This window comes from Mastigoproctus giganteus, chromosome 12, assembly GCF_048544385.1.
Source record: "Mastigoproctus giganteus isolate SK-2022 chromosome 12, ASM4854438v1, whole genome shotgun sequence".
Taxonomy (NCBI): Eukaryota; Metazoa; Arthropoda; class Arachnida; order Uropygi; family Thelyphonidae; genus Mastigoproctus; species Mastigoproctus giganteus.
The window spans coordinates 60,701,968-60,716,973 of NC_143586.1; the positions used below are offsets into that span (position 1 = coordinate 60,701,968).

Sequence of the window (15,006 nt, forward strand, 5' to 3'; positions counted from 1 at the left end):
TCATTTCATGAAATAATTTCAGTTTTCGTAATATTAGCAAGGATTCTTAGAAAATTAAAATAAATATAAGAGAAATTTCAGTATATTTCTTTTCTTTCTTCTTTTACTATAAAGAATTGTTTTACGGCATATTCTAAAGCTATTGATAATTTGCTTAAGAAACGCCCACCCCCTTCCCTCTATGATTGAGGGTATTTGTCACTTGTCAGCAATTTGAAAAGTTCCGAATTGGAGCCAAGTCTATGACTTGAAAAATTAATTGACACCTTATTAAGCGCGAATGAGTGAGTTTGAGGGAATTTTCCATCCGAATTATTTCTGAATTTTCTTCCGGAAAATTCGAATGAGTCGAACCGGTCTTAGAACACACACAGTTAATATACACTTTTGAATTGCCGAAACGCTAGAAATTAAAATAACCACCCTTCAGGAAACGGTTTACTAGTTTAAATTAAGGTTACAGTTACTATGCATGGCTTGGCAAAAGTGTCAGTGGTGTGCGTAGAAAATAGTAAACTAAGTTTGCTACAAAATGATGATCTCATACTGCGAATATTCACCACAAGTTTCCTTGGAAAGTCATAATACACTGGATATTGCACTTGCATTTCAAATTAAAAGCGTCGCTCCTTAAAGCTGAAATGCGTATGATTATTTGAATTACTTACTGTTACCCAGACAACAGTTTCAGTGTTGATCTTGAAGAAGGCTAGATTCCAATTATCTAACATCAACACCAACGGAGCTAGAAAATATCCAGCGATTAGATAATTACTTATAAGGCTCAAAAATTGCCTTATCTGAACAGAATCAAATGCCAAGAAAATGTAAAAAAATAGTGCATGTAACTCAGCTTTCTTCCGATGCTTTATAAACCTTAGACACTTAATTGATTAAGGCAGGTTACTGAGGATCTACGTTTATGACCACAATGAGTTCTCCATTCTGTTATAATAGGTTTGTTTAACAATATTTCTCTAAAATACCTCCAGACTGTCAAACTCTTTTAGGATTTATTATTATAATTAGCCACTTAGTGCAAGGAAGCGTGAGGCTTATGCTGCACCAGCCAAAAAAAAAAAAAAAAAAATTCCAAGTTACAGAGAGAGAGAGAGAGAGAGAGAGAGAGAGAGTCTTATTTGCTTTCCGTTATTAATTATCATACTTACTAAAATATTGTAATAAATAACTGTGGAGAGTGGTAATTAACATAAATTAAGCTCAGAATGTAACGAGTCAAATATTTTCTGCTATACCAGAGATAGCTTCTTCTATACATTTTAAAGTTAAAATTAGAACTGAATATTAATCATTTCAAATATTCATATGAATTTCATTGGTAAACTCCAGTAGCTAAATTATGTTTAGGCTTCATTATCAAACCGCCATGCTTTTTCATTCTACTAATGAAATACCAGTCACGAACTGCGATTTAAGTGTAACTTCATGATATTACCTTACAGTAGGGTCATTTAAGCACATCCTTTACTCCTAATGGATCTAAGTAGAAGTCCAAAACAGCTATCATTTATGTAAGGAATGATTCTTGCACGATTCTGATTACGTTGCGCATTATTACGTTTAATTAATCAAATATTGCTTATCTGAAATAAAAAAGGACTTAGGTAAGCATTTGTAAATTCTTTATTGGAAAATGAACATCTGTACGATGACGTCTATTCTTTCAAAAGCATAACTATGAATTAATGCAACACGATTTAAAACTTTCATTTCGCTAATGTTTAAAACGGGAGAAACAGAAAGGATGCTGTTCGGCGGATCTAGATGCTAACATAATACGACAAAACAAATCGACATTGAAAAATAAATAAATTCTCCTCAGCGAGTAATTATCAGAAGTTTATCTCATTACTTGTTGCATTAATCAAAAACTGTAGCCTCCTGTTAGAACTCTTTGATGGATTGGCCTACGCATCAAGGCAGCAGATACATTAATTTTTTTTTTTTTTTTTAAGCACTTGAACATATATGCATAAGCGCCTATTGTCTTCGTCCCTTCGTCTTTTCGCATGTAACAGAGAAATTCCCAAAGGACGGATTTTCATGAAATTTTATGTGGTACATATAGAAAGATTTTTCGAGCTATCCCAAATTTCATTAAAATCGGACAAATCCATATTTCTTTTTTTCCATCCATACAATTTACACAGAAAAAAGAAATTCATAGATTTAATGTATGAATTAATGCAGTATTATTCAATTTAGTACATTTAATGCAGTATTATTTAATTTAGTGCATTTAATACGGGTAAAATAATGGAGTCACTGGTTAAAGATGCATTGCAGGATCATCTAGACAAGACTGCAGCAATAATTCAGACACAGCATGGGTTTGTTAAGGGAAAGTCTTGTCTGACAAATTTGATAGGATATTATGATGTGGTTACAAAGGAACTGGATGCAAAAAATAATTTTGATATCATGTATTTGGATTTCAGGAAAGCTTTTGACACTGTTGCGCATGGAAGACTATTGTACAAATTGGAGCAGAATGGTATTAAGGGTAAGTTGCTACAATGGATAAAAGGATGGTTAAGTGGGAGAAGACAGAGGGTAGTAATCAATGGGTGCTGCTCTTCTTGGACTAATGTTATAAGTGGAGTCCCACAGGGTTCGGTGTTGGGTCCACTGTTGTTTTGTATATTTATCAGTGATATTGATGAAGGTATATCAGGCTTAGTGTCGAAGTTTGCAGATGATACAAAAGTTGGCAGGGTTGTTAATGACAGTAATGGCAGTGTGCTACTGCAACAGGATCTAGATAATTTAGGCAGATGGGCTAAGAAGTGGCAACTGAAGTTTAACCTTGACAAATGCAAAGTACTGCATATGGGTAGAAGTAACCCCAGAGAAACGTACCAACTGTGTGGTACTACACTTAAGGTGGTAGAAAATGAAAAAGACCTGGGAGTAATTGTGCAGGCAGATATGAAGTTTTCTGAGCAATGCAGACAGGCTGCCAGGGCAGGTCATGGGGTTTTGTCAATGATATATAGGAATTTTGCTAGCAGGGAAAAGGAGGTGATTATCCCTCTGTATAAGGCAATGGTCAGGCCACGCCTTGAGTACTGCGTACAGGTCTGGAGGCCTCATTTTAGGAAGGATGTAGATTTACTTGAGCGTGTACAGAGAAGGGCAACAAGATTGGTGAGGGGAATGAAGGGATCCTCTTATCAAGAGAAGCTTAAGTTCTGCAAATTGCAGTGGCTGGAGACTAGGCACCTGCGCGGTGATCTGATTGAGGTGTATAAGGCCTTGAATGGGTTGAGCACGCTGAATTCTGATGGGATCCTTCCACTTGTTCAGATTACGAACCTAAGGGGGCATAAATTCAAATTAAGAAAAGACAGATGTAGATTGGATGTGCGGAAATTTGCCTTTAGCCAGCGGGTGGTTAATTGCTGGAACAAACTTCCATCTGTCTTTGTGGAAGTTGATAGGTTGAATAAATTTAAGGAGGAACTGGACAGGCATTTGGAGGGAATGGTGTGATTTTTTTTTTTTTTGGCTGATGCTACATAAGCTCATACATTCGCTTTCTTGCATCACATGCTACAACTACTACTACTACTACTACTACTACTACTACTACTAATGCAGTATTATTAGTTTTAGATAGTCCGCACACTCTTCGCATATATTGTTATGTAAGACTTGTGAACGTGGTATCGCTTTTAAAGAGATATCTAGAGAGAAACAGAGACTTAAAATTATATGGGGAAAGAACAGTAAATACACTGAGTGAACAGAAATTATGGGATACTTACCTTGTAACGAGTAGGCTCACCTTTCGTCCGGATAAGGGCAGTCACACGGCGAGGTATTGACCGTCCACTAGTTCACGAAAGCGTTCCACAGGTATTTCCATCCATGCTTGCTGGACCGCTGTCCATAATTACGTCGCATTTCTGGGTGGAGGCTCCAAAGCTCCAATTGGACCTAAAGATGCTCCACAGGGTTCATGTCCGGTGAACAGGGTAGCCATTCCATGGTGGTAAATTCTGCAGAATGCTCTTCGAACCATATTCTAGTCACCACGGCTCTGTGGGGTGGCACATTGTCCTGTGGGTACACGATGACCATGAAGGGATGAAGATGGTCTGCAAGGATGGACACCTAACCTGGACCGTTCAGAAATGCATCTAAACATACCAGAGGTCCCAACGTGTGCCAGTTGAACACCCCTCCCCTAGACCATTACCGACCGTCCACCTGCCGGAACAGTTCCTTGTTGACATGACGGATGCATAGTTTCGTGCAGTTTCCGTCAGATACGCACCCTCCCAACCGTTCTAAATAACTGGAAACGGGATTCATCGGACCAGGATCCCGTCTCCAATCATCCAAGGTCCAGTGCTGATTTTCTTTCGTCCAGGTGAGGCGTAGAGTCCTGTGTCGTGGTGTTAGCAATGGGACTCTGGTGAGTCGGTGGCTCCCATAACCTATTGCGGTAATGATCGCCTGATGGTCTTGGTTAAGACGTTTCTGGCACCACCCTCGTTGAAGTCGGCGGTGATTTCTGCCGCTGTCGATCTCCGGTTGGTTGAAACAATGCGAGACAGACGTCGACAGCCACGTTCATTCACCACCTTTCCCTCACCACAGTGCTGCCCACGATGAGATGTTATTCCGGAAATGGCGTATTCTTGATACACTCTTGTTACTGTTGAATGGGGATAGTGCAATTTCTGTACCACTTCCGCGAATAGAGTGACCCATGCGTCGGTCACCCACTATTATTCCTCTTTCAAAGTCGGTTAACTCATTACGTTTATCCATAGTGACATCGAATTACCGTCTACGTGAATGCAGTGTACCTATATATCTGCCAAGCAATGAGTTCGTCCAATAGCGAGAGGGGTGTACAGATAAGTTAGTTAATGTACGCAGTGCGTTACGTTTCAGGCGCGTTGCCTAGGAACAAGGTATCCTATGAATTCTGTCCTCTCAGTGTATTATATGGTTGTAATTACACTGAATGGTCAAGTTTAGAGAACTTAAAACTATAGTTTTATCATGTGTTCTATAGATATATAATCTTAGCAGTTAATTAATAAGAAAATAACTATTTTTACTTTTCACTTCAATTAATCACAGAAATGAGAAAAAATCAATTCATTAAAAAAAAAAAAAAATAGAATGCGCCTATAATGTAACGTACTTTCTACATTTCTTTCTATATTATCGGATCATGGCCAAATTGTGAACCTATATTCTGTTTGTCCTTGTGAAAATTTCAAGTCTAGATACAATTTCACAGTCCCTCTTTCACTTCCTCCTACAGAAATTGGCAGAAAAGAAAGTATGCCTTCGCATTAATTGACAAGAAAAATGTGGATTGGTACCGAATTTTTAATATATATTCTGTTGAACCCCTGGGATGGTTCTAAGTTCAATTTCATAGTTTCCTTCACAATTTATCCCTATAGATATATTTTATAAATTTGGTACAAGAGTTGTGATCCAGTACAAAATTTCAGTGCTTACTTAGAATATTTTAGAAATCTCTGTAACAAATATTTATGTTGATGGGTTGACTTATTTTGTTATAAATCATGAATTATGGCTACTTGCCAACGCACTGCGTACATTAACTAACTTATCTTTTCTTTTCTATTCAGTAAACTCAGACTTTTCGAGCGTACTGTTTTATAGGCGATGCTCATTATATTATCAAAAGTACTGGGCTGTGCTATCAAGAGCATCAATTCTCATCAATTTTGGCAAGTTTTTCAATGGAATTATTTTTCCATTCTTCAGACAGGAAATCTTTTACCGCAGCTTGTGAAGTGGCCGGCCATTCTAGTAGTAGCACTTTATTCTCTTCACACAAAGTCATCATAAATTACGCTTTATGGCAATGAGCATTGTTGAAAGGTTTGTAGCGCCATAATATCTCATCAGCACAAGAAGGAATCGTGTGGAACAGGTATCAGCAATCTTTTGGTACCAGCGAGCCGCATTAGATTTTCACCTCCATAATGCGGGACGCACTCTAGAAGATTTAAAAAAGAAGAAGAAAAAAAAAAAAGAGGTGGATGGATACATTTATTATACAGAGTTCATATGCCCCCACGCCTCTCTCACTCTGTTCCATCTCAATTCAGTATAAACGAACCTCCCCCCCCCCTCTTCATTCCAGTCAATCACCAGCTGTGTTAGGTTAAAGAATGCCAAACACTGCCGACTTTCTTTTTTTTTTTTTTTTTTTTTTTTCACTTGTTTGGCAACACATTGCTAAAGCTTCTTTCTGTAAAACTATGCAGCTTATCACTTCGCGATTCAAATTTCGCATCACCTTTCGATTTACTTTTCAAGATTAAGGACCCTATTCGAGTGAATAGTTGGAGTGGGGTGGTTTATTAAATAAAATGCACGGATTTTGGAGAGTGTTATGTTGATGAATCAGCGTGGGAACTTCGGCTGCATGGCGGATATATCAAAGTTTAAAAAAGTCTGAAAAACGCGCTATATAAAACACAAGATCGTTGGGAATATATGAAGGCTGCAGAGACAGCAGATTATGGTAGTCTCTCATAGCACAATATTTTTAGGAGGAGAACCATCAAATTTCCTCAAATGATGCAACCATCGATGGGTCACTTAAATATTGGCATACCGGAAGTAGCTTGAGAGTGTGAAAATTTGTATTATGTAAGGCAGTATCGATAGAGTTAGTCGCTTTCATCCCATCCTTGAGGCTGTGTTCGTTGGACGAGATATACGATGGCAACGCACCGTTAACCATGCAGATGTGTAGGATCACTCCTCCTCTGTGCGTAACTCCGTTTAGTAGCGAGATGTATGCCGTGATGTAGTATATAGTATAGTAACTGTGAAACCGTAAAATTTAAATAGAATTACAAAAGTATTATTGTATATACAAAAGTTGCAGCAGCATACACAGTATGCTACTACAACAGGATCTAGAAAAATTAATCAGATGGGCTGAGAAATGGCAACTGAAGTTTAACATTGATATATGGAAAATACTGCATATGGGTAGCAGTAACCCCTGACTAATGTACCAACTGTGTGGTACTACGCTCAAAGTAGTGGAAATGAAAAAGACCCGGGGGAAATTGTGCAGTCAGATATGATATTCTCTGAGTAGTGCAGGCAGGCTGCCAGGACAGCTCATGTGGTTTTGTCAATGATATACAGCGATTTTGCTAGCAGGGATAAGGAGGTAATTATCCCATTGTATAAGACAATGATCAGGCCTCATCTTGAGTACTGCATACAGGTCTGGAGGCCTCATTTTACGAAGAATGTGGAGCTGCTGGAACGAGTACAGAGAAGGGCAATATGATTGGTCAGCGGAACGGAAGGGTGCTCTTACCAAGAAACGCTTCAGTTCTGTAAATTGCAGCATCTAGCGACTAGGCACCTGCGAGATGATCTGATTGAGGTGTTTAAGGCTTTGAATGGATTGAGCAAGCTCAGTGCTGATGGGATTCTTCTATTCTTCCTTTTTCTCAAACTACACACACACACACAAGGGGACACAAATTGAAATCGAGGAAAGACGGTTGCAGAATGGATGAGCGCAAGTTTTCCTTTAGCCAGCTGCTGGTTGATTGCTGGAACAAACTTCCATCTGTTGTTGTGGAAGTTAACAGCTTAAATAAATTCAAGGAAGAACTATGCAATCTATTGGTGGGAATGAATAGATCAGTGGTGTTCAACCGGGGTGCCGCAATAACATTCCAGGAGTGCCACGTAATTTGGGTTTAAGTTACTTAAACTTATTTTTTTTTAATTTATGTATTTATTTAATTATAAAAAGGTGTACGGTACCATTTTAATTTTGTAGTGATATATAATTGATGTTAAATAAGTACCTCTATAATTTGTATTATGAATTGTAATTTTGTTTATAGCTATATTATTGTAATAACTATCATATAACATATATATATAATATCAAATATGATACCAATGAGTTAAAAATATATATATATGCATGTTATAATATAAAAATTTTATATATATATATGCATGTTATAATATAAAAATTTTATATATATATACACGCAGTATATATACAGAGAGAGAGAGAGAGAATCGGATCTAAGGAAGAAAATTGAGTAGGGGCGCCACAAAATAAAATAAATTACTTAGGGGTGCCGTTATTAAAAAAAAAGGTTGAAAACCACTGGAATAGATGAAAAGGAGGTGTCGTTTTTTTTTTTTTTTTTTTTTTGGCCGATGCTGTGTAAGCTTGCTTTCTTGCATTTGCCACTGCTAATGCTAATGAAAAAGCAAATAAAACCTAAATAAATAAATTTAGACGCCATTGGGGAGACTTTCTATAGATTCGAAAACGACTTCCGTAGTTACGGATTCCGTGCTAAGTTTAATATCGAGCCTTTTAATATTTCTCTGATTTTCAAATCTACAGCCAGTCTCTACAGTGAGTTCTAAATTTTTTAAGTTTTTTTTTTTCGGCTTTTCCTTAGCATTTCTATTTAAATTTTACTGTTTCACTGCCAACTATACACTATTTTTTCCTCTAGTGCCAATATTTTGTGGATAATTGAAGGTTTCCGCGTTTTGTCAACATTTATGTGAATTGCATAAGTGCGTACCAATGCTGTGTAAGAGCATGTAGTATATGTATAATAAGGTTTTTATGGCTACGAAACGAAACGAAAGTGTAAGCTGTCTCCAGTCTCGTTCTAGTATGTTTGTGGATATTATATAGGAATGAAATCGTGGCGCACCATAGCCTTAGCCGCTTTTGTGCCAATAAAATCGAAATCCAATCAACCAGGAATGAAACAGGTGAAGCATAACATCGTTGGTGGCACCAAGTTTTGCAGTGCATATAAGCGATAATATATCGAAGTTTAAAATTCTGGGGTTGTTAAAAGTTGTAGCATATCTTAACATTCCTTCTTTTGTTGCTCTGGTGCCACACAGTGAAGACCAAATCTACTAGTTCCTGGAATGTAGATTACATTCTAGATACGAACCTTCAGAACTGGATGATCACTGAAATGGTGAACAGGATAATTGGGATAATTACAAGAAGACTGTTTAAGTAAAGCGCCTCATTAAAATGATTGGAATCTACTGGATCCCAGTATAAGACCTCCTTACAGAAAAAGACATGTCACTTATGCACGTTTTTTCATTGTTCAGGATCCCTGTGCTATTGTTTTGATTTGATTAGTCGTTATGAAGAAATTGGTGTTAGTCACACCAGGACGATTAAGATGATAACCACAAATGACAAAGACGTTGAAATGTACATTTTTTAAAAGGAAATTTTTTGCTTAACCCGAAGAGGGTTTTTACTTTTTAATTTGTGATTTATTTTAGCTTAGTGTGTGTGTGTGTGTATATATATATATATATATATATATATATTGGTATCAACGACCCCCCTAGCATGCTCCTAACTGTAAGTGTATTATGTTTGTAACATTTGTAGAGGTGTATGTGTGTGTTCACTGGCCGATTTGCATGTTGTGCGACTGAAAACTCGTAATAATTCATGGAGGAATAAACCTACGCCCTTCTCTTGAGATCGTCGACTAACTAAAGACTCGAATGAAGAGGACTTTAGAAATTCCTTCAGTCATTGACAAGAATCTAACCCAGACCTCTCCAAACGCATGGCAAATAGCAAAGTATCGTGCGAACTAGGTTGTATACACACATCGTCATTCAGCAAAGTAGCAATTCAGCGCAACCTCGCTTTTTATTTGGAAAGATTCTTTCGCCTAGAATTTTGCAGCAGCAAACAAGAACGCTTTAGCTCCCATTTCGAGGGCACGCTAGGAACTTGTCGAAGTATGAGAGAGAAGAGCTCATCACCCAGCATATTAGCAGATGTGTCTCTTTGGTTGCCCTTTATACATTTTCCATCTGCTCATCAGCTCCACCAATCCATCTAATTTCCTTAATATCTAATAACTGGCGTACAAAAATATACGTACATGGTGATTCAAAAGTCTCCATACCTAGGAAATAATGTTGTTTTTTTTCTATTTTTAGGTACCCCTTCTAAAATAGATTGGTCGTGGAGTGATCTCCGAGGTCCCCAGATCTTAGCCCATTCAATTTTTACTTGTGGGGACGCTTGAAGGCCATGGTGTACCAGGAAAAGACAAAACATGAATCATCTAAAGAAACGTATTCGAAATGCAATTACGCGCATAACACCAGATGTGTTAACGCGAATTCAACACGAGTGGGAGAGACGCATCCGTATGTGTTTTCAAAGGAATGGCAACCATGTAGTGCATGTTTTGTGAATAAAGTGACAGTTTATTAAAAAAAAGACTATTTTCCCTAAGTATAGAGACATTTGAATCACCCCGTTTATACACGAGTGCATAAAATTATATTGGAAAATATAGAGGAAAGTCCACACTTTCCTGCTTATGCACTATCCCCAATTTCCTGCTAGTAATCCAAAGTTCTCACAACCATCTCAAGAGGGCTCCATGCCATTCACACGGATATTGTGGAAATTCATTCTAAGCAAATCCAGTATTGCAACCTTGGTTAAATGCTTCACTGCTAGACTAAACTCAATACAGTATATGCTAAATCGTCACATTCCTTACAGCAAAAGAAGAATGTTCGTATCTCTGTTTGGTCCAATGAGACTCAAACTTTCAGAAGCCTACTAATGTCATCTGCTTCATTGACAGACTTGGAATTGATACCGAGATCCTCTGTACTTCAGGCTCAGCATCCTCCGCGAAATCTATACTAGCATATTCAGTGTGGACTTCTGATAAATTCTCTCTAAAATCATTAGCTTAATTGTAATCCAGTAACCTCCAGCAAGGGATTTATGTAAATAATATTAATAGCTCTTGCAGTGTAGCTTTGACCTTACTTATACGGACCCCATTTGATAAATGAAAGTCTTCAGCTCTTAGCTGCAAAAAATTGTAAACCTCTGCCATTCTTCTCTGACGGGGTTTTGTTAGTTTCTCGTACTACGCATGCAATAAAGAGTTTAATAACAATAATAATCATAAAGGAAGTACGCAGACCCAAGACAGGAAGTCAAAGAAATGTGGCATATGGAACAAGTAATGACCATCCTGATCACTGTGTCAACCACCGTCATGGTGCCAAAGAGCTTCCATAAGAACCTAGCAGCAATAGGCCTCCCAGAGAACACTTACTCTAGATAGCCGTAATCTTAAACATCTCTAGGATAGTCAGAGAGTTCCTCGACCAACAGTAATAATGATATTAACGGGACAACCAATCACCCGATGCACTTGCTATCAGCACGGGGTGGAAGAAATCCCATAAGGAGAAAACATCATTAATAATAATAATAATACCATAGTGTTTTCGTAATATTGGGCGACTTAAGATAGCGCAAAACTTGAGATGACTGAGACGAAGATACTGTATATTCACGGTATTAATGGGCCCAATTGAGAGCGGTCTAAGAGCAGTAGTACTGTCTCAAGCTTCTTGACGTCATTCAAAATGGTACACTCAGCTTAATCAACGGCCTAACTCTTACAATTTCTGTCCATTCTCTGGCTTTTTACTGTTTGACGTTCAGTTCCTTCTGTTTGCTTTTTTTTATAGATGTTCCATGTGCACTGTTCTTCTGAATTGACATCTGCAATTCTCCTACATCTGTAATTACAAACAGTCGAACACATGCCGCAAGAAGTCAGCATCCATTCACTATCTAACTCCAAACTTACGGAACCAACTTTTCTTCTTCCTTATTTTCCCTTCCTGCTTCTGTTTTCTGGAACAAACTTTCTTCACATGTATTTCCCGAAAATTATAATCAATAGAAATGCAAGTGTAACGTCGAAAAACATCTGTGTTCTCAGCCTTCAACCTATATACGGTACTAATTACTATAGCTTATAATACCTTTCGTGTTTTCAGTTTCCATTTAAAAAAATATATATTGCTGCTATCACAATAATACCGCCTTCTGCAATCTATCTAAAAAAAAAGAAACCACTCCATATTCAATTACGTCATGTATTGTGTTGCCATAGGTACACCCGTTGGCCAGTAGGTTGAGCAATCAATGGATGTTAATCTATTCCAATACGAGCATTGGTTATCAGTAATTCAAGCGGCTAATCGGCTCACTATAAAAATATATTATTGCAATCAGAAGCGGGTTTTAACTACTTGGTTTCAGTCAAGGTCGGCCGGCCGACGTTGACTGAAACCAAGTACAGTAGTTAAAACCCGCTTCTTATTGCAATAAGTTAAAGAATGTTAAGATTGTCAAGTTAAAGATTGCCAAGAAGTTATTATTGCTGTTGTTGTTATTATTATAGATATACAGCGTGCATAAGCACACAGGCTTCTTAATACAGCCTAATTTACTTTGAAATTTACTGTCAATTACAGTCTACGTTCTTCGGGCTCTAGAACTACCAAGAAAACTTTATTAAAGATGCAAAATCAATGGACATATATTGAAAGCACGTTCACGGTGCTCATAACTCCTCACATGATAAAATGTAGAAAGCAACTTACTTTGTAGAAAGTACTACAAGTGATATCGATTTTGTGTTAAGAAATAGCCTATTTAAAGACGTTATTTCTTGAAAATGTACCTGATAATACTTTATAAGTATTTAAAATTTTTCTTAATAATTATAAGTTACAATATACAGTACATGCTGAATTTCTGGGTTTCTTTGAAAATTTTTAATTCCTTTCGATAGACATTTCCGTAAATTCAAATTTATTTGCTCTCCAGAAATATTGACAGAGACGTTTTTTATTTTTTTTATATTATTTTTGAAGCTTTTTGTATCAGTACTATTTTTAGTAAAAATGAAATTTTTATAATAAGCATACCAAAATATGTATTTTCCTTATTTTACTTTCTTTTTGTAGTATTTTAAAATATTTTTGACAAGGATTTTATGATAGCGGACATATGAATGATATTTTGATTTTTCAATTTGTATGACCCTGAAAGACACAAAAGCGTCAACATAAAATGTTTAACGTGTCATCATGAAAATTTCTGATATAAAGTTAGCACAAGAATGTGTTTCGGTAACCCTGACAGATGTAATTGTCAAGATTGCAGAAATATCTTGTTTTTGAATTAACACCAGTGCACTATATGCTCAACAGACGGCACAATAATATAGCAGAGCGAGTACAATATATTCCAACGAAAGTTTTTCATCATTATTTCATCGAAAACGGACAGCAAACATTTTGTAATAATATTAAATCTGCTCTCTCTAAAAAAAAAAAAAAGCCAACTCATTTGTCATTTCTTGAAAGTCTGTGCCTTGTCTTTCAAATATGGCAATCCACATTCCATCACTGAATAAAAAAATAATTAATTAATTTTCTGTTTATACTCCTGGACGACCACAGAGGAGTTTTGCAGATGGAGACAATACAAGAATATGGCTGTGAGATAATGACAGCGATTGAATTGGATCAAACCTTATTCCAGTGGATAAAAAAAAAAAAAAAATACGTTATTTGGAGCCACCCGAGACTAACTCATGAGCGAAAAATTCGAGTTTACAAAGAGAGAGAAAGAAAAACCTTGCTGTTCACGCCTGAGACAGACTAACTCAGCCCAGGAGGGAAAAAAAAGTCCGTAAAAGTACCTTGCACATTGATAGGAATTGAAATCGGTGGTGAGGCCAGCGATTTTAAACACTTTGCTACTCTCGCTGACATTCCAGTGCATATGCTAAGATTTTAAAATAAAATTTAAAAAAATCAAAAAATGTTAAGTAGTCTTTGCCGATTACAAGTTCGAGCACATTCGTAATTAATCGTGGCGTCTGATTGTCAAAATCATCAACAAGAACTAGTGTACAGTGTCTACGTGTATTGAATAAACGTTTGTCAACACGACACATAGTAAATAACCGATTAAAACTTTGCTTTACAATTCAGAAGCGGACTCAGGGAAGTGAGTTCATTCAGATTTTCATTAGGCATTCAGCCTCCCAAAGACTGGATTAAAATGAAAAACGGAATAATTTTCTCTAAGTCAAAGCGGTAGTTGCGATCTCTGCCTCTCCCAAAAGAAAAATCTTTGGTGTGCTACGCTGTTATATCAAGGAGATGCCAGTGTTTATAAGTCTTGTTTACAGATAGTACAACTGTGGGAGTACTTCGTTTTGTTCTGTTAAGGAAATATAAGTAAAAACTACCATTTCCTGTTGATTAATTGATTAAGTTGTCAAAAATTCTTGCAGCTCCATCCTTATTACTCACTCTGTTTGAGCTAATCTGGAAACAAATCGTGAATTACATGACATTAATGATCATAAAAAAAAACGAACTGAGTTAGTTACCGGTTGCTCCAGTGTATGTCAAAGCCTTGAAGGCAGTAGATTTAGACCGACTATCTTCCAGTCTATTGGAGTGGAATAAATCAGTGTTATTTATTTATTTATTTTGTTAGAAAATATTTTTAAAAAAGTCCATAATTCTAAGGAAGAGGTTTGAGTGAAGTGAACAGTTTTCGCCCTATATAACTATACGAAAAACACAGATAACATTAGTAGGCCTAAAGTGGCATGATTTCATTCAGGCCAGAACACATCAATAATGTACTTTATGCCCCTCGAAGTGTTTACATGCAGCTTGTTGACAAATGGATGGTGGTGGCAATGCTTTTATCTGGGTAAAGTGCAAGACACCCAGAAACTTGTTGCTTCGTTATAACTTCTAGGACAAATGGGCTATATCTCACATAAGAACTACACGCGTCACTATAGCCCAAGAATCCCACGGTGACCTAAACCAGAACTTGAGTGTTGCTCCGAATTTTTTAGCTGATAGGTTAGAAAAATGGAGATCTAGGGCACAATAATGATCTGAATGACCACAAGGTTAAAAGGTCGAGGCCTGTAAAGAACATGGCTTTACAGTAGACGCTTCAGTGTAATGGGAGATGGATGTAGAAAAATGCGTACTGCTCTAGATTTTCATTTGACCACCATAGCAGTGCTAATTTCATTCCCTAGATTTTTA

The 15,006-nt window shown here is 37.0% G+C and overlaps 1 protein-coding gene across 2 annotated transcripts in view; it reads right to left on the minus strand.

The window, feature by feature from the left end:
- Positions 1–15,006, minus strand: part of LOC150077096 (papilin-like) — a 724,323-nt gene that overhangs the window by 676,888 nt on the left and 32,429 nt on the right. The window lies entirely within an intron of this gene.